At 42.5% G+C, this 21,388-nt stretch overlaps 1 protein-coding gene across 1 annotated transcript in view; it reads right to left on the reverse strand.

Annotated features, from left to right (window-relative positions):
• Positions 1–12,869, reverse strand: part of adamtsl3 (ADAMTS-like 3) — a 115,509-nt gene extending 102,640 nt beyond the window's left edge. The window contains exon 1 of the mRNA XM_029454702.1: positions 12,575–12,869. The gene's annotated coding sequence lies outside the window, so the exon portion shown is untranslated. The remainder of the gene's footprint in view (positions 1–12,574) is intronic.
• Positions 12,870–21,388: the final 8,519 nt, after the last annotated feature.

Consider the following 21,388-nt stretch of genomic DNA (forward strand, 5'->3'; position numbering starts at 1 on the left):
AAACTGGCAGCGATATCCTCATAATAGTTTAAGGAATCTGACGTACACAAATCCCGGATTTCCTGCCATCTAATGACAAAAGTTAACGCTGAGATACATATCTGAATGTATCCCTGGTATTTGACAGCTCCAGCAGAAATCCAAAGAAAATAGCAGCCGGCTGTTAGAAAAAGAGACAAGCGCAGCAAAAAGGACACTTGTGTTTGTTGGATTAGATGTTCTACTGTTTCATAAACTGGCCCAGCTGAGAGCTGGCAGAAGAGTTGACTGCGTCATGTCGGTAAGACGACTAAACATCCCCCCGGGATCAGTTTTTCACATCCACGAGGAATCGGCTAATAGTGCCCGGCACTTTTCACATATTGGCCTTTTCCGTCCAATCCCCAACTTTTTATACTCTACAGCTAGCCGTCTTACAGTAAGCTGCGGACTTAAGAGAATAAGTTAATATATTGCAGGGCAAGCAGTGTCCTCATCATTAGATTGTTGATGAAGGGCTCTCTCACGGTTAGCATCATTTAATTGTGTTTTTCATTTCATATTCGAATATATGCCTGAATCTCATCGGTTGTTTTTAATACTTGCTTTTGTAACCAGGCAGGTGTTCAGTGAATGCCTGAAAACAAACTGTTGTGCTTGATATTCTGTAAGCGCTCAACCATTCATGCTCATCTCTTTTATTTCCTGAAATAGAAAAAAAACTAATTGCTGAATGGGAGATTGACAAGCACTAGGGTCAGGACCATCACATTGAATCTGCTCCTGCCAGTGTGTCTCGTCACGTTCAGCATCTTGTTCGGCAACCACCGCTTCCCCATGGAGGACCAACCTGGCAGAGGTCCTGGGTGGGTGCATGTCTTCTGTTACCATGCATGTTGGTGTGAAAGAAAAAAGACAGAGTAAGTGGAGCGGAGATGACAGACACTTGGCCCGGTGCTGTCATCGGGTGTCACTACGGTTCCCATTACACTTCTCCTCGTGTCAAGCCCGTCCCGTCCCTTGGTTTCTCCAAACTCCTGCAGCCCTTATGTAGTGTTTGTGGAGGCCCTCTTCTGACAGAGAGATTGCAAAGGGAAAATTCCCGGAAGAAAGCAGAATGAAGGCGAGGGCCCATTTCCCACGTTGTTTTGGCTCCTGTTCTGCCTCGAAGACTCAAGCGAACAAGTCCAAGAACAAAGAGATTGGGTCTGTGTAGGGTTCCAAACATCCCACCCACGCATATAAATGCACACTCGCACACAGACAGAAACAACCTCATACGCTGGAGACATAAAAATTTTATTTCTAGATTCCTTCTAAGTGCCTATTTAGCAGCTTTTTTCTGTAAACACTGGCTCGGACAGCAAGGCCTCGGACATTTGGGTTTAGAATATCATTCCCAATTAATATCATAATTACGCAGCCAAACCCCCGAAATATAGCTGTGAAATTGCTGCCCTCTTTGTTGGCCACACAAACAGGCCGGCTGCTAATGCGCGCACAGCTCTGTGAAACGCCTGTGATGGATATTGTCGAAACATGTCGGGGTCATGTGGAACGGGTGTCCGGCCACACGACCTTCTGTGGTCGTTGTCTCACCTCCCATCTGACCCATATGCGTTCATTGAACCACTCAGTGCAGCGCCTTTCACGATACAATGTGCCTTGTTTGTAAAATCCTTACTAGGAAAGGGCGCAGTGGAAGTGCGGCCAGGTGTGGGTCTCACAAGGAACAAAGAATCGCTGTTTAAAAACACATGCGGACCTGGTGCGCAAACCGTGCAACCTGCTGTAGGTGGTTGACTCTTTTTCTGTCTGGATCCTCGCATGGGAAGGTACGATTACTGTGATGGCTTAGCTAATAGCCGGAGTCATTAATCGGACGAATTACCCTCCGACAGTTGCACAAGCCCGCTAACCGACCCTGGGGTTTTGTCTAATTTGTCATATTGTAGCTATAAAGCTGCAGGGGTTAACTGCTAATCACCATGGTCTGCGGAAGCCGGGGGTTGGGTAGTAAAAGCTGACGTAATGGTTATTGCAAGAGGCAGCCTCATCTTGGGACGAGGGAATTTTTTCTGCATGCCCACGACCTCTGGCGGGTTGAAGCGTGAAGAATGAATAGTGCCAAGTTTAGCACGGATCTACAAAACGGTTTTGGTGGGGACTATTTTGGTCCAAGATTTGGAAAGTCTGTCTGGGTTAAATCACTCTGACAACAAGAACCAGCCCAATATTCAGTCTAGCAACTGACTCCATAAAATGACAGCCAACATTTTCGGGTAGCGCTAGTTTGTTCCTGTACGTTGCCCGTTTGGTCTGGTAAGAGCGACAGAGATGACTGGATCATGGGGGGCCAGAGCGGGTGGTGCAAATGTATAAAATCTGTGAAGTTGAAGCAGAGCAGAAACGACTGCTTTCACCTGACTCAACCCATGTAGAATAAAATACAATGTGTGCCTTTCAGTCAGCAACAGCTGCAATCAGACAGCAGCGGCAGTCAGTTGATTGTCGATTTGGCAAGAGACACAGTTTTGAACGGAGAATATTTATAGAAGGTGGCTCATCATACAATTAAACAATCAGCGTTTGTTTCAAGCTGCGATAAGCCACACCACATGTGGGGATAGGAACAAAGATCATAAGGGGGATGGGGTTACTGTGGATGTGAGAATTTACCCCCGACTCAGCAGGGTTCCCGCAAGCTCTGCAAACTGCAACTTGCACCAGAGCATGTTTTTTGTGTTTATTTGGCCGGAAACTGGACGGTTGGGGGGTTGAGCAACCGGGCCGCGACAAAACTCCATTCCCAGACACCTACGAGCATGGCTCAAATGGGAGGGAAAGTGTTTAGCCCGTAAGACGGGGGAAAGGGGGGAGGGGGGGGGAAAAACGCACAAAACTCTATGGAAGGGAGGGGGAAAGAATGCATCTTGGGCTGGAGGGGGGGGTAGGGTGGGGGAGGGTTACACTAGTTAAGTTAGGGACATGTACAATAAGGGGTAGGTTCGGGTGACTGGGTGTTTGGACAAGGACACAAACAGGTGCAATTCGTTGTGGGGGAGCCGTTCTCTCAGCGTCAGTTTGTCTCACAGCAAGAATAACACGTTAAAATCAATAGTAAGCCATGCCAGCTCTAATGACATAAGTTAGCGCTATCTGGGGAACATTTTAGCAGCTAAAGAACTAACCGTTAGATCCCTGTGCTTAGCTTCAACAGCTAATGCCAGTTTATAAAAGTCTTTACTCTCAGTCGACTCACAGAAGGGTTCATATCAGTTAGTCAAAGCGGAACGCTTCAGGAGGGTTTCTTCTGCGTTTTTATCCAAACACGCATTGTTTTGCCAAACCTCTTCCTGATCCCTACACTGAGGTGGCGAGTGCCAGAGTTAGCCCACAGACCAGAATAGAGCAGAAAGGCCCAGAGTGAAAAAAACACTCCATAACTTTCATTTAATTCGTCTTCAGCTATTTAAATAATCCAACCTGTATTTTACTTTTAACTTTTTTGTATCTTAATCTCCGTGTGGCGTGAAAAAGTAATTTGTAAGAACACTCAGGTATCTGTTGTGTGACCCATAATCCTACCGTCACTGTATTGAGTCTGTGTTACGGTGAGATGACAGTCCAAGCCCGTCTACACTGACAGCAATGTATTTAAAGCACAGCAAACGTTTGGAGGGAGTTACAGAGTTAACCAAGCATCCCGCTGCACCACCAACATGACATCTTTCGTTCTCCCCGGGCTCTAAAGCCACATCTTCTCCTCCTGAATCTGAAGAAGCATGAAAGGCCCCACTCTCCCCACTGTCCGCTCATCTCTGTCTCGCTCTTTCTTCACTCAGCGCCTCTGACTGTTGTGTTATCCGGAGGTGTGACACTTTCCATTAGCCCACAGTATCCCGTTTACCACAGCCCAGGAGCCTTGGCACGCTGCCCACAGCCCTACCTCCGGAGGCACAATGGATGATGCCGTGTGAAGGCTCTCCTCTCTAGCGCTGCCACCCTGCACACCCATCGGACCCCTCAGGAACAGGAGGCCAGACCCCTCCAGGAATGATCTGTCCTTTCCATCTCACTGTCTGTGGAATGTAGAGAAAACTTTGGCCCTCACACATTACAGCCCTTGTCTTTAAAGATGGCTTTTACTCTCCTCTCCTCCATATGTGCCTCTGCTCTAGGATATATATCAAAAAGTTCTTGTATGCTTTTTTTATCATAATATAAATGCAGAAGCCAGACTCTCCACCAAAACCAAAAAGAGAGCATGTTAACCCATATCTAATCTTCTCTCCTTCGCTACCGGTTGAAATTTTTTAATTGATTTTAAGTATGTACTCTTATGTCCGCTCTGGACTTGGCATCAGCTCTCTGACACCGTACCGTCACTCGGTCCTGCACTCCATTACACAATCTAGCATAGGACTGAGGTGACCGTCTCTTTCTGTTGGCCCCCAATCTTTGGAACAACCTCCCTGCGAGATTTCATCAGCCGGCAGCTCTTATGCTCTTTTAAACCCTCTTAAAACACATACTTTTACAGGATTTGTTAAGTAATTCTTTAAAACCTCATTTACATAAAACATATACTCTTAACTTTTCATTTTATGTGATCATTTTGATATTGTTTTTATTTTTACTTCTTGTAACTTTTTCTCATATTAGTGTCCTTGCGCAACTTTTAAATTGTAATAATAATAAACTTTATTTATCAAGCACTTTTCAAACACGTTAAAAGATTTACGAGATAACAATGACAAACAATGATTTAAATTGTTTTTATTATTGCTTCCACTTAACATTACTTATTGTGCACCATCATTCTTACCAATAACACATATTTTGCATAAGATCGATCTACATGGTTTTTTAATATCTTGATCTTTACATGTGGTCAATCGTTAAAAAGCAGGTTAAACAATGAAAGATCGACAACTCTTACCTGAACCAGATTTAGGGAACACAGCTGAGACGCCACATGGTACTGTGTGTCCTCTAGTGCCGAAATCTGCCAATACTAGTTATTATTATCATAACATCATCAAACAACAGTACATGTAGTGACTGCTGGGCCATCAGGGTAAACTGTAATAATAACATGTATTGTTTATTTAATTAATATAGTTTTAATTCCTGTATAGTAGCTTTAGGTCACTGCATTTGTTGTGAGCACAATGTAAATAAAAAAGACACACGGTCGATATCTTCTTATTAGAGATTAGATACTAAATGTAACCAAAAGCTCCTGCGGCTTTTGATTTGGGATCATTCAGGGGCGCAGCATACAGTATATCATTCACGCTACTTGCTCCGCTCACACAAAACGTTCTGTAATGGGGCGAAAAGAAAACCTGATAATAATGAATCCCAACATCTATGCTTTTCTTGTGAAATCTCCCTCCAGACAGATTTAGTGGACTGGTGGATTCTCAATTCTCATGATTTACAACAAGTCGAAGTTAGGACACGAACTAAAATTACCCTGATATGGGGTGGAGGATCAAGTACTCTGAAAAGCAAAGAAATATTATATATATTTTATTTATGGGCACACAAATTATAACCGTCTTCTCCTACACTCTATCCACGCATCTTTTCCATCCACGTAATCCTTTATTCTATAATTTACCTTAATGCGTGAAACTAATTACATTTACATTCTCGCTTTGAACTTGGAATTTTGCTCATACGATCACAGAAAATACTTAGCAGCAGAATATATATAAGCAAGCGCGGTAAACATTGGACACTGACCTAACACCATATTTTCTCTTATATGGCAGCCAGACAATTTACGAAGACACTACTACTGTATGAATAATTGGACCACAACGAAATACTTAGAAATGGTAGCAATGGAAAAAATATACTTTTACTTGACATTTCCACGTGTAAAGTGTAAATGAAACATTAAAACACCATAATATATATCAGTTTCCTTCCAAAATGGCCTTTTTCTTGGACAGGCATTATTAATCTACAAATAAGCAGACAAACCGTCTTCGTGGTCTGATAAAGTAAATCCATCTTGTTTATCTTGGTGCTATTCTAGAGGGAATATTTCACGAATATAATGTGATGAACTCTTCGTCTCTCCAGTCTTAAGAAGAGTAAAATTTCGTTTTGTAATATGACTCACGATCTTGATCAACGATTGAACTTTGCTCCCATGACAATGCATTTAATTTAAAAGAGTATGACGTGGACAATAAAGTAATGAGGCAGATCCAATGTCCCAGTTCAAATTGGCATCTGTGTGTTGTTCGTTTGTGTGTGTTGGGTGTGTGTGTGTGAGGCCGACATCCTGGGTGTTACCGAGTATTGTCACTCAGTTTTATTTTAATATATAGTTTCTAGAATAAATCTTTAAATCTCTCCCGTGCCTGCCTGGCAACAGAATCTTATTAAAATGAGCGTCTGTGTTTGCTGCGCCAATGTTTTCATATTGGTGTCGATTAAATTATCCAGAGCTGATAAATGGGCCCCAACTGGTTCATCCACAGCCTCCAGCACCCAATGGGTTCCTCATCTGGCCTCCACATAGTGGTCCGTTGAACACTAAACTACCCGTAACACTTTCATTTACATTTTAATAACAATAATTAAATGTGCGAAATGAGACCGTAGAAGGATATGAAGCGCTCTAAAATTTGAACAAGTCCCACATCTGGCTCTGATGAGCTACTGGCAAACGACGCCGACGTCTTGGTGCCTTTTAAAGCCTTTAAATTAATAATCATAAATGTATTAGTGAGCTTAGGTTGGGCATCTTCTGGCTTTAATTACAAGAATATCACCAAATTTTCTTATAAATAGTATACAGTTCATTAATCCTTAACTAAACATTCAAACAAATGGGGGGGGGGGGGGGGTCAAAATAAATCTGCTGTGGATGATGATCAAAAAACATTAAAATAAACCAAACACAAACAATTACAATATTTATTTTAGTGTTTTGCGCATTGCAAAGTCACAGTTTCATGTGGACTCTCAGACTTCTGCAGACTTGCGTTTGCTATATGCAGTTTACATTATATTTTACGTCTTTAGCATATTCTCCGTTTCTACTTTGAGATCCTATTCTAAAAAAAATCAATTCTTGGGGACTTTGTGCCTCCATTTACACATAACGGTCGTGTTATATTCCAGCTAGGGGGCTACACAATAATAACCGTCTATGATTGTCCATCATCATCTATAATCTATCCATGAATGGTTGTCAAGGTAAAATGTAAATCGTGTGGCTGCTGAGCCCACAGAAATAAAATGAAAGTAGCCCCACATGAATGACTCCGTCTGAGGCTGCCAACAATTCCGTTGTGTACTTATAACTGAGTTTAATCTAACAAAGCAGACGACTGTCTCCGGGTTTTCCAGAGTCACAGGGAACCAAATAATCCTCATCTTCATTCACTGTGCGATACTTCGTCTGTGTTTTGATCAATTGGAGATTGTTTGAAACACGAGAGCCACTAAAGCACATTAACATTGTCTTAGGGGCCCTTTGTTTCTATAGGTGCTTAAAATATGTTATGAAATCTTAAGAACCTCTGCACTCTCAGGTAATGGTGTTATCTTTAGGTTTTTATGCACAAATGGTATTAAAATAGTCTATAATGTATCTCTCACGAAGTATTGTACCCATCTGATGCCATGTAAGGCCATTATATGCATATACTTTATTTAATTAGCAGTCATCTGACCCGAGTATCATCAGAAAATATACACAATAGTTATTAATAATAATTGAAATAATATGTAATGAACACAATTGTATATATTTGTAAGTGTTGTATAATTAAATAGCCTATATACACCAGCATACAAATTAGAAACTTAGCTTAGGTATATAAACAAAAAGCTAAAACCCTAATATAACATTCAGAAGCTGGAGTGTTTGAGTTTTTTATTTTTTTCAAATACAGCTTTAGCCGTCTTGACAGGAAGTAAAAAACATCCTAATAATCCTCAGCGACCAAAGAAAATGTCACCGGGGCTTACGAAACGTTTAAGAAATCAGAACTGTCACGTGACGGCTGGTCAGAGGGGATTCCCTCTCCTCAACTTTAACCCGTCTTATCCTTTGGCCCCAGACACGTCACTGCCGACGTCAACGTGCTGGTCGTCTCGCGATAATCATACAACATAAATAAGCTGCTGGGGGCCTCGCACGGCATCATTTTCACTTTGTTTCTCGGTAACTCGGTGATTCCCTGTGCGCGTGTCTCTTAAGTTGCTTTTGTAAACGGGGCGTCACGATAGTGCCACGTTGCCTCTGTACTTGTAGAATTATACTAGTAATCGGAGTAATATACTGTTTCTTTTGTTAAGAAAAGTTTTAATTTAGTTGTTTGTTTCATTTGTGTTCTCTCCTGTAGGTTTTGCTTTCAGCAGACATGGCAAGCACTCAGTTACTCAAACCCGGTGAGTTGCCCAATACATGTTACTTAGATTAATAAACGATATTGTTTGCATGGGGTTTGGAGAAAAACGGCTTTTCAAGCCAAAAACGAGATCTAAGTATTGGGTCAGGAAAAAGAGGATACTGTATTTAATGATATAAAGGTCTATGATTTTTACCCTTTACCATTTTGAATCTAAACTCACATACAATATTACAAATTTTAAAAGTCTCATTAATTGCTATATGTCGCTCTATTATTTGTAAACCATTTGGATAGAAACTAATGTATTACAACTGCCTTTCCATGATCAATCATTTATAATATGTATTATTTTCTAAATGTCAGAAATAGTGAAAATGTCCCAGTTGTCTGAGAAGTTCAAGGTTGTCTTTTAAATGTCTTTTTCTGTCAGTTTAAAAACACAAAGAAATGTTCCTTTATATGATATAAACACTGGAAAACCGCCACATTTGAGGCTGAACACAGCATTTCTCTCTGGCCATAAACACAGTCATTTGTTAAGATGTAACTGAGTTAAATAAGCCTATTCTTTGTATTTCTCACAGAATTTGGTGGAGAGGTGAACCAGCCTTCTCTGGTGAGCTCCACCTCCGACTGTGTGTCCAGCCGTGTACTCGCAACACCAGGACACCCACCCCCTACCTCAGGACCCGTGTGTGAGGCGGCTGAGGGCATCGGCGTGCGGACCATCAACCTCTGTGCCCTTCACCACCCCTCCCCATCATTGACAAGCTTGTAACCTCACGTAACGAAGCCTTTACGTGAATCTTATATCAGACGTATATGATGTCATAATAACTGTGTTTTGATGAGTCAACTGATTCCACAGAGCTTGCAACATAAGTTTCACTCGGCTTCTTTTGCTCCTCCTGAATTCTTTCACCCATTTCTCTTCTGTTTTACTACTCACAATATGCCTAAATTTCACATCCAGTGTCTTTCGAAAGGAACATTAATCACTTTCACCCAAGTATTTTTGATTAAATACATTTATGATCGTGTGTTTTCAGCTAAGTTTACTTTTATTTTCATCCACAGTTGCCATTGCCCAATGACCTGGCTTGTAAGTTTGGACAAGATTGAGAGCCGTTGCCGATTCTTCACCCAACCATCTGATCCAGGTGACCATCAGTTATTATGGTTTGTAGTATGTCATTATTACATTTTATTTGTTTTTCAATTCACTTTGGTTTTCATTAAGTTGTATTGTTAACAAATGTTTTAGTTTCACATAGTTAGTCGTTTTTTAAAATGAGTTATTTGTCAACATGAACTTTCCTGTAATATTCTTAACTTTAAGTTTAATTCTGTAAGTACCAACAGGCTATTTTATTTCAGTTTAACTAAAGTTTTTCCTCACCCTAGTTACAGTTTTAAGTTTAGCTATAATATAACCTTGGTTACAGTAATAGCATAACTGGCACCATTATGTTTAGTCGAAGGGCAGAGCAGTATCATATTTCACAATCTTGTAACTGATAGTGGATGTGTGTAAATCTTTATGAGTCATACCTACATCCCGTCTTTCTCAACCTACTTTAAATCTCATGTATTTGGCTCTCATTTGTCGCTCCCAGATCGTCTCCATTGCCAAGGATGTGGTAACTACGGCCTAAAGGCGTCCGTGACATACCGAGTGGTGCGGTGCCAGGACACTGTCCTCAGACATCTCTGACGCGTGGTGGGCGCGGGGTGCAGGATAGGTGGATAAGACTCGGTCTGGTTGGTGGTTGGGAGTGAGCACAGTGCTGGAGAGCCAGAGTGGCCCGGCTAGTTAGCACGGGGTGGACTCGGTCCCTCATCACGTCTGAGCGTGCTGGTGGAGCAGTAACCTGCCTTCTGAACGGAGGAGGCCGACTGGGTGATTGACACAAAGACTAAACTCTTAAATCGGTGTGAAATCCATTCCTATTTTACTGGTGTGTTAACTCCACATTATTTATATCCTTCCCCTTGTTGCAGTCTTTATGAACTGTTTTTAATTTTTAAAGAGCCGTCACAATGTAGATTTTCACTCCACACTATCTGTGCCAAAATAATTTGGTGGAGAGATGGTGTACCCTCACCGTCTTGCCATTAGTGGCCGAGTTTTCTATTATTCAAAGATTTGTTTTATGAAGTATGGCGTCACATTCCGAAGTTTATATCAAACATCCTGTAATTGTTATTGAAATTGTATGACTCGTGATACTACAATTTGCAATGGATTCAAACGCAACCCAGCAATTGGCAGCAGGCACACTTTCTCAGTGGTAGTAGAATTATGACCACACAACAGAACTCAAAGAAAGTTATCAAAATCAAATTTAGTTCAAATGTGAATTTCACTTTTCCCTCCCTTGTGACAAGCCGGAGGCAGAAACGGTGAAGGCTTGGACCAGATGAAGCCGACTGACTACGGTCCGCCTGGTTCCCTCTCCACCAAGCTCCGAAGCGTGCGTAACACCAGGGCCGTGCCAACATCATAGACAGCAAGCCAGCGAAGCATGGAATTCATCTCGGAGCTGAAACCCACGTGGACCTGGTGGGTCTTCTTATTCATCACTAATATTAATCAAGCTTCAACAATATGGAATCTCCCTAAACGCGTCAAACAACCTGCAGCTAGTTACAGCAGAGGAGCTATTCGCATTAAAAACTAATTTTATTTGACTGCTGTGGAACAAACATTTAAAGGGTTTGCTTTTCGAGATTGAATACGCAGTAAAAAACATGACGGGGTTAACCAGTAACGGTGACGGACAGCTGAACTCCGCCTGGTGGCTTGGAAGTCCAACTGTCCAAACCACAGAGCGGTCACGAGGCAAGTAACAACATATATGTCATGAGAACCTCATGTGTGTCAGGGAAAACACGAGCACATGAAGTCTGTTATCATCATGTGGGTTTAGGCAACAGATTTCTGACCGACGTGGTCTAATATGCATCTCTAATAGGTTCCATTGAAAGATGATAAATCCCCATTTAATGAAGAGCCCTTCGCAATCTAATACTATTCTAACTTGCACTTTGAATTTGGAAGCCTTGTCACGGTTATTGATGTCTTTCATGGATCCCCTGCTCTCAGGTCAATATCGGTCCCGCACCTTGACTCTGCACGCTCCCTCAGCAGCACTACCAGACCACCTGTCTGTTCCTCGCTCCAGCCTCAGTGCCTCCCCAACCACATCCAGCAGGGGCGCTCTCCCTCAGCCGCGCCGCCACACAGGTCTACAGCGCTTCAGCAAAGCCAACGCTTCTTGGTCGACCTGCCAATAGTGTGCTGACCACAGCAAGTCCAGCTTGGCAAAATAAAGACTCCCTTGACAACGTCTGGATTATCTGATCAATCACACGCCACTCAACTGGCGGGTGTCCCCCTTTTCCCCAGGGATGACCCCGTTGCCGGCTCGCGCCCGGTGTTCTGCTGTCCAGCAGCACAACACAGTCTTCGTGGCTCCAGCTCTGGCTACACGCAGTCCACACGCCAGACCCATGGAAGTCGGATGCAGTCACTACATAAGGAGCGCAACAGTGGATCATTTACAGCTTCACGTTCGGAGATTTAAGTAACTTCTCTTTGTCGCGAACTCTCCTTTAGCGCAATAATCAAACAATGTTATTTTATAATTCCCTTGCCTGAAATCACATTTTTATTTACTGGCCATCCGCAAACATATCTTCTGTGCTTTCTACATAAAATTTTACTGGAATTAATATTGCATTTCTTTGTCCACCTCATCATAAAAGTTTCCTTTAGGTTCTTTCTCTAGCAGTAACATCTGGAAAATTCATACAGGAATGACTATTTTATGAATTAATAACCTTTTCTAGGTAATATGAAAGAACTTATAGAAGGCAAATTATCCACAACAGTATAATCATGTCTCTGCTACCCAGTAAACTGAATTTACCAACTCATTTTGTATTTTCTCTCACACTAGGAACTCCCTTACACATTAGTGATTGAAGACGTTGAATAATCTTCATCATTTGTTAGTCAAACACAGGAAATTAAATACATTTTTGAAATTGTGAATTGGCACTCATTGTGTAAATTATACAGACATCATGTAGGAAAATACCAATACGCTTGTATTTACTTTTAAAAAACATTAACTTGTTTTATAATTAAAACATTTTTAAATGTAATCAATTCCCACTGAGAAATGTCTTGTCGCAGCTTCAATGTGCTTTCAAACTGCAGAGGACAGTTGTGTCCCAGTCCTCAGTCCTCAGGGAACAGGTCTGCTCTCCCCTCCGCGCGCCGCTCCGGCTCCAGTTCACACACACCACACAGAGAAAAAGGTAAAAGTCAGCCAACAACTGCCGGAGACGACATGACACTCCACGGTCGCTTCCAGATATTTAGTTCCCCCAGCAAACACGTTGCTGCTAAATTTATGTTTGCATACCAGGCGTGCGTCAGGAAAAGGGGCTCACCCACCTTACATTCTTAAAGAAACACACTCCCGTTACACGCTGATAGGCTGCTCGGTGCACGGACATGCGGTGATGCTCGGTGCTCCTCAGCTCAAGTTCAGCATCTGAACAGTCAGGCTCCTTTGACATTTGGTCCCATAATTTATGCCCACGTGGGTCTTCTCAGGTCAGGGATTGTTGAACCCAACTTTAAGCCTCTATCAGGAGGCTAATATAGCACAAAGACTGCTTCACTGCATGACTGCTTTGTGTAGAAAGAACATTGTACAAGCTTTACCCAAGACTGTCCCAGGAAGCAGCTGCCAGATGGGAAATGTTACTATCAGAGGCTTAAAACTCATGTACTCATGTACTCATACGAGTCATAACCACAAGAAAAAATAAGGCATACACGTGTAATTATTGCAAAACACATATTGACGGAACATTTTGACATGCCTACAAATCTACCCATCAATCTTGAGTGGAAAGAGCTCAGGTGAGAAGAGGTGCGTAAACACACACGTAAGATCCATACTTTGCTATCTGAGACAGCGCAGACGATTGCCAACTGCTAACTGTAAGCGTCACAAAAGGGTCAAATGAATTATCCTACATCTGGCAGCGCTGTCATGAAGCCACAGCAAAAGATTCCTAGAAATCTTTTGTGAAAACATCTGCTCACCAGCACCTCCTAACACTCACTACCTAATGTTACCTTCAGATAGAGCAAGGCTAATGTTCAGTTTTACTGCTAAGCTAACCAGTCCATCTGGCTTCTTCACAGCGTTAGATTTAGTCACAAGTATGAATGCAACAGTCCACAACCACGTGCCATTTAAGGTCAAGGGAAGATCTGAACCAAGCTCTGACTGGATGGAAGGAAGGGTTCGTACTCTGATTGAGATCTGCTGTTGTTTCTGATTTACCTTGATGACCATGTCATTCCTTCGCTCCAATACAAATATCAGTTCCCTCTCATTTCGTGGGAATCATATTTTTTCCCGTAAGAAGGTCAGCATGGTATCTGTGGACATGAATGTCTCCCACACCTTCTAGATGTTTCTCCAAAAACAAGCCGGACCTCTTGTGAGTACAGTAAATGAACTGAAACCTATTTTGTGGTGAAACCATCATATCTAGAAATAAACTCTATTTCTCAGTGATTCAATAAGGACTACAAAACATTTTCCACTTCAGAGAGAAAGGAATTTTGTATTACAGTATAATTGATGGCTGGGTTCGCAACTCCTCTTCCTTTGATCCCGGACCTTCATTACTGTAAGAGACATTAAGCTCTTTGAAGCTTGGTGGTGCATTAGGGACTTGCTTGTCGCTTTTGAAGCTCTCCAGGGCCACCATAATACAATGTTCCTGGAAAATGTCATCTGCCCTCAGCCAGGCTCAAAGGGTTGAGGGAGATGCCCTTTGAGAGCCACAAATAGTACAGGTATGTATGGTATGAGCTACCTGAATTGCTGCCTGACACGCAGGCTTGAGTTTCAGCTTAATCTCTATGACACACTGAGCACAGGAATGTAAATGTTTATTTCCCGCAGGAGATGAAAATAAATCTTTACCTGAACACTGAGGTGGGGGTTGGAATCATTTCCTTTCCGCCTTGGGGGTTAGGTTATCGTCCCTAACAGCTCGTTGACATTCAAAGCCTACCTGCTCATGCCACTCATCATGAAAACTCCAGTGTCTTTGAAAGACTGCGGGAGCCTCTTGTTGAACTTTGACCTCCCACCGGCACCCTAATAAGGAGCACCACAGACACCCACAAAGCACGAGCAAGAAGTAGATAATGCCTTGAGACATGCATAGTTTACATTCACTGAGACTGGTGGTGCATAGCTAAGCCACGTCCTCATGTTACAAAAATGCTGTTGCTCTTATCGATGGACATGTTCAGCGGTACAACTCGCTCAAAGCTCCCATCAGTGGAGTTGCAAAATCACCTCCCCCGAGCGCAAATGTATTTTTAGGGACTCTCTCCAAGCTTAAATAGCATCTGTCAGTTCTTGCACAACAGATCTTACGGGGACGTTTATGTGTGGGAAGACAAATAAGGGTTGAGGCAGCAGCTAATGACAGTCTTTTAGCTGAAATCTTTTGTTTGACTGCATTGATGGGCTGGATGCATGACACTGTTTTACACTTCCAGGCCTTATTAGAGGCAGCTAGCACATTTCTACTCTGCACTTTATATGTGTGAAGCATGTAAGTATGACTTTGCTAGTGCACAACAGGGCCACAGTATGTACAGTACACGTGTTGATTTCCTAGCTAAACATACTTGCAGCAGGTCAGTGCCCCCCATATGAGTAAGCTAGTTGTGTGTCGTTGGCTGACACCAAACATAGCTGTTTGATCAGTGATATTTGGCCTCACAGTCAAAGCGCTGCTTGTCACATGTGTTCAAAGAGAGGGCAGGAATTTGCCAGATACCAGCGAGAGAAAATGCCCTTCACAGGACACCAGCGAGGTTGTTTTTGCATTAAAGAGGCAGAGAACACTTTCTGGCCAAGAGTTAGATACAAATATCAATGTGTGTCTGTAAGATATGAAGCTACAGCCAGGCGATGGTTAGCTTAGCTTAGCATAAAGACTCAAAACAGGAGGAAACAGTAAGCCTGGTTCTGTCCAATGGTTTAGGCCAACAGGAAGTTGTAGTAACTCGTGAGCTTTAGAGCTGCTGGTAGGTGGATGTTCTTACCTTCGGACGGAGCCAGGTTAGCTGTTTCTCTAAAATTATCTAATGGGAAGGCGTAGAAATAGCACGGCACATTTCCCGTTTCACGTCTAAGCATTTTAAGCTTTTCGCCTCATTTAACGCCCCGATTTGACGCCCCGATTTGACGAACCGTTGCAGTTTGAAACACTCGTTCTTTATACTACTTCACCTGACTCCCGAAGCACATCCTGTTTCCAGTCCTTATGCTAAGCTAAGCTAACAAGCTGCATGCTGCCTAATCTTCTCAGCTAACTCTCAACATCACATAAGCACATTTCCAAAAATGTCAAACAGTTTGAACATAGAGTACACGGAGAGTTGTTGTAGCCTCCGGTCCCCCAGCATGCACTTTACCGCCACTTGGTTACCTTTCTCATCTGCCTCCTATTGCCTTTACGGCTCTGTGGAATTTGGCACACTATCTGTAGTGTGTGTGTTTGCACGTGTGTCTGCTCATGCTTGAAACTCCGGGGGAAACGAAAGCTCTCGCCATTGCTGGACCACAGTGCAGCGGGAATGCCAGGCTTGCAAAGGGTACAGTAACCTGTGTGTCTGTCAGCGCAGATCTGTTTCAGTTGCAGGCATCGTGTTCCATCAGGCATGTCATATCCACTGCGTGCTGTCTGAGGACGTTGTGCCACAAACCACCAGACAGCGGGCACAACACTCTCACACTGATGCCAATGATCAGTCAGCTTGTCTGGGAACCCAAGGGTATCATTCTTTCTTTCTTTAAGTATCTAATTACATACAAATCCTATCTTACAGCTCAAACCAAATCTGCTGCTGGATGAATATTCATACATTTGCCGAAACTATTTAGCGATGAATAACTGGCAGCGATATCCTCATAAGAAGTTTAAGGAATCTTACTACACAAATCCAGGATTTCCTGCCATCTAATGACAAAGTTAACCTGAGATACAGTATCTGATGTATCCATGGATTTTACAGCTCAGCAGAAATCAGAAGAAAATAATCAAGCGGCTGTTAGAAAAAGAGACAGCGCAGCAGAAAAGGACACTTGTGTTTGTGGATTAGATGTGTCTACTGTTTCAGTAAATCTGCCGCAGGCTGAGAGCTGGCAGAAGAGTTGAACGGCGTCATGTCGGGTAAAGACGACTAAACATCCCCCGGGATCAGTTTCATCCACGAGGATCGGGCTAATAAGTGCCCGAGCACGTTTTCACATTTTCCTTCAATCCCAACTTTTATACTCTACAAAGGCAGAGCAGTCTTACAGAAGCTGCGACGTTAAGAGAATAAGGTTTAATATTGCAGGGCAGCATTGTCCTCTCATTAGATTGTTATTAGGCTCGATGCACGGTATGCATACATTATTGTTTTCATTTCATATTCTGAATTATGCTGAATCTCATCGGTTGTTTAATACTTGCTTTGTAACCAGGCAGGTGTTCAGTGATGCTGAAAACATGTGTGCTTGATATTATGTAAGCGCATCACAATTCATGACTCATCTCTTTTATTTCCTGGAATATGAAATAAAAACTAATTGCTGAATGGAGATGACAAGCATCGAGGGTCAGGACCTCACAGTGAAGTCTGCTCCTGCCAGTGTGGCTGCGTCACGTTTCAGCATCTTGTTCTGCAGACCACCGGCTCCCCATGGAGACCACCTGGGCAGAGGTCTGGGTGGGTGCATGTCTTCTGTTGACCATGCATGTGTGTGAAAGAAAAAAGACAGAGAAGTGGAGCGAGATGACAGACAGCTTGGCCCGGCTGTCAGCTGTCACTCGGTTCCCATTACGACTTCTCTCGTGTCCAAGCTCCGTTCCCTTGGTTTCTCCAAACTCCTGCAGCCTCAGGTATTGTTGTGGAGGCCAGCTCTCTGACAGAGAGATTGCAAAGGAGAAGCCCGGAGAGAAAGCAGAAATGAAGCGAGGGCCCATTTCCCACGTTGTTTTTGGCTCCTGTCTGCCTCCGAAGACTTAAGCGAACACGTCCAAAACAAAGAGATTGTCTGTGTAGGTGCCCAAACAGCCAACCCACGCATATATGCACACTCGCACACAGACAGAAACACACTCACGCTGGGACATAAAAAATGTTATTCTAATTCCTTCTAAGTGCCTATTTAAGCAGCTGTTTTCTGTAAACACTGGCTCGGACAGCAGAGCTCGGACATTTGGGTTTAGATCATTCCCAATTATATCATAATTACCAGCACCCAGAAAATATAGCTGTGAATTGCTGCCTCTTTGCCAGCACAAACAGCCGGCTGCTAATCGCAGCACAGCTCTGTGAAAACGGCCTGTGATGGGATATTGTCGAAACATGTCGGGGTCATGTGGAACGGTGTCCGGCCCACACGACCTTCTGTGGTCGTTGTCTCACCTCCCATCTGACCCATTATGCGTTCATTGACCGACTCAGTGCAGCGCCTTTCCACGATACAATGTGACACTTGTTTGTAAAATCATTACTGGAAATGATCGCAGTGGAAGTGCGTCCAGGTGTGGTCTCACAGGAACAAAGAATCTCTTTTTAAAAACACATTCTGACCTTTTCTCACACTTTCAACCTTCTGTAGTTGTTGACTCATTTTCTGTCTTGATCCTCTCAGTGGGAAATGTAGACGATTAACTTGGATGTCTTAGCTAATGAGCCGGAGTCATTATCTGAGGATTACATCCGACAGGTGCACAGAGCCCTGCTTAACACGACCCTGGGTTTGTCTATTTGTCCATATTGTAGCTATAAAGCTGCAGTTACTGCTAAACACACATTGTCTGCGGAGATCCGTTGTTTATTAAAAGCTGAAGTAATGGTTATTTCAAGAGGGGCAGGCATCATCTTGTTAAGATGGAATTTGTTTCTGCATGCACGACCTCTGCGGGGTTGAAGCTGGGAAGAATAATAGTGCCAAGTTTAGCAGCGGAGCTACAAAACGTTTTTTGTGACTATTTTGGTCCAAGATGTTGAAATTCTGGTTTAAATTCACTCTGACAACAAGAATACAGCCAATATTCAGTCTAGCCCTACTCCATCAAAATGACAGCCAGACATTTCGTGGTAGCGCTATTTATTTCCTGTACTTTTCCGTGTTGGTCTGGTAATATCTACATATAATTACTGTATCATGTTTTTCCAGTGCTGTTGTGCAAATGTAATAAAATCTGTTTAATTTTAAGCAGAGCAGAAAAGACATTCTTTAACCTGACTCAACACATGTAGAGATAAAAGACAATGTGTGCCTTTCAGCAAACAGCTGCAATCATGACATCAGCGACATTCATTTAGATTTTCGATTTTGCAAGATACAAAGTGTTAACTTAGGAAGATTTATAAGAATTTGGCTCATCATACAATTAAACAGATCAGGCTTTGTTTCAAGCTGCTATAAGCAATATTTGTATATTAACAAAGGATCATATTGTTATGTTTTACTGTTTTATGTGAGAGAATTATCCCCCGACTCAGCATTTCCCTTCAGCTCTGCAGAACTGCAACTTTCAGATCATTGTTTTTGTTTTTTGGCCGGAAACTTTACTGTTTTGGTTCAACTCTGTCTCCTACAAAACTACATTCCCATACAACTAAAGCGCATGCTCAATTTGAGGGAAAGTTTTTAGCCCGTAATTAAGGTTTAAATTGAGGGGGGGGAAAGAAACGCAACAAAACTACTAGTTAAGTTTAGTGAAAGATCATGCTTTGGCTTTAGGGTTAGGGTTAGGGTTAGGGTTAGGGTTACACTATTTAATTTATGGACATGTACAATAAGGGTTAGGGTTAGGGTTGACTTGGTTTTACAAGGGACACAAACAGTGTCAATTTCGTTGTGTGGATCCGTCTCATCGCGTCATTTTTGCTCACAGCAATAATAACACATTTAATCAATAGTAAGCCACATGCTCAGCTCTAAATGACATAAAGTTAGCGGCTAGCTGGGGAACATTTAGCAGCTAAAGAGCACTAACTCGTTAGATCCCTGTGCAGTTAGCTTCAACAGCTAATGCAGGTTTATAATCTTTACTCTCAGTCAGACTCACAGAAGTGTTTCATATCAGTTTAGTAAAGCGGAAAAGCTTCAGGAGGTTTCTGCTGTTTATCCAAACACGCATTGTTTTGCCAGACCCTTCCTGAATCCCTACACTGAGGTGGCGAGTGCAGAGTTAGCCCACAGACAGAATGATGAGCAGAAGGCCCAGAGTGAAAAACACCAGTACTTTCATTTAATTCTGTCTTCAGCTATTTAAATATATCAAACATGTATTTTACTTTTGTAATCTGAATCTCGTGTGGCGTGAAAAAAGGTAATTTGGAGAACACTCAGGTATCTGTGTGTGACTCATAATCCTACAGTCTGTATTGAGTCTGTGTTACAGGTGAGATGGACAGTCCAGCCGTCTACACTGACAGCAGATGTATTTAAGGCAGCAGCAGCGTTTGAGGGTAGAGTTAACCAAAGCATACCGCTGCACCACAGACATGACACTTTCTTTCTCCCGGGCTCTAAAGCCACATCTTCTCCTCCTGATCTGAAGAGCATGAAAGGCCAGCCACTCTCCCACTGTCTCTCTCTCTCTGTCTGCGCTCTTTCTTCACGCAGCGCCTCTGACTGTGTGTGATCCGGAGGTGTGACACTTTCCCAGTAGCCCACAGGTATCCGTTACCCAGCCAGGAGCCTTGGCACGCTGCCCACAGCCCTACCTGTCTCGGAGGGCACAATGGAGGGATGCCGTGTGAGGATCTCCTCTCTAGCGCTGCCACCTGCACACCAGCGGACCCCTCAGGAAACAGGAGGACAGACCCTCCAGGAATGATCTGTCCTTTCATCTCGACTGTCTGTGGAATGAGAGAAAGACTTGGCTCACATCATTACAGCCTCTTTGTCTTTAAAGGATGGCTTTACTCTCCTCTCCTCCAGTATGTGCCCCTCTTAGGATATATATCAAAGTTCCTTTGTTGCTTTTTTATATAAATATAAATGCATAAGCCAGACTCTCCACCAAAACCAAAAAAGAGAGCATGTTACCCATATCTAAGCTTCTCTTCCTTCGCTACAGGTGAATTTTTTAATTGATTTTAAGTATTGATAACTCTTAAGGTCCGCTCTGGACTTGTGCATCAGATCTTCTGACACCGTACGTCACCTGAGGTCCTGCACGCCATTACACAATCTAGCAGAGGACGGAGGTGACCGGGCTCTTTCTGTTTGGCCCCCAATCTTTGGAACAACCTCCCTGAGGAGATCAGGCCGGCAAGCTCCTTATGCTCTTTTAAACCCTCTTAAACACATACTTTTACAGGATTTGTTAAGTAATTTCTTAAAACTCATTTACATACAAACATATACTCTTAACTTTCATTTTATTGATCATTTTATATTGTTTTATTTTTACTTATTGTACTTTTTCCTCATATGTAGGTCCTTTGCTCAACTTTTAAATTGTAATAATAATAAACTTTATTTATAAAGCACTTTTCAAAACAAAGTTACAAAGTGATTTACGAGATAAAAATGACAAACAATGATTAAATTGTTTTATTATTGCTTCACTTTAACATTACTGATTGTGCACAATCATTCTTACCAAATAAAAAATATTTTGAATAAGATCGATCTACTATTGTTTTTAATATCTTGATATTTAAATGTTGGTCAATAGTTAAAAAGCAGGTAAACAAATGAAAAGATCACAACTCTTGACCTGAAACCAGATTTAGGGAACACAGCTGAGACGCCACATGGTACTGTGGTGTCATCTAGTGGCCGAAATCTGCCAATACTAGTTATTATTATCATAAAACATCAGCAGACACAGTACAGATGACTGGCTGGGCCATCAGGTAACTGTAATAATAACATGTATTGTTATTTAAT

The sequence above is a fragment of the Cottoperca gobio genome, chromosome 18, assembly GCF_900634415.1.
Source record: "Cottoperca gobio chromosome 18, fCotGob3.1, whole genome shotgun sequence".
NCBI lineage: Eukaryota > Metazoa > Chordata > Actinopteri > Perciformes > Bovichtidae > Cottoperca > Cottoperca gobio.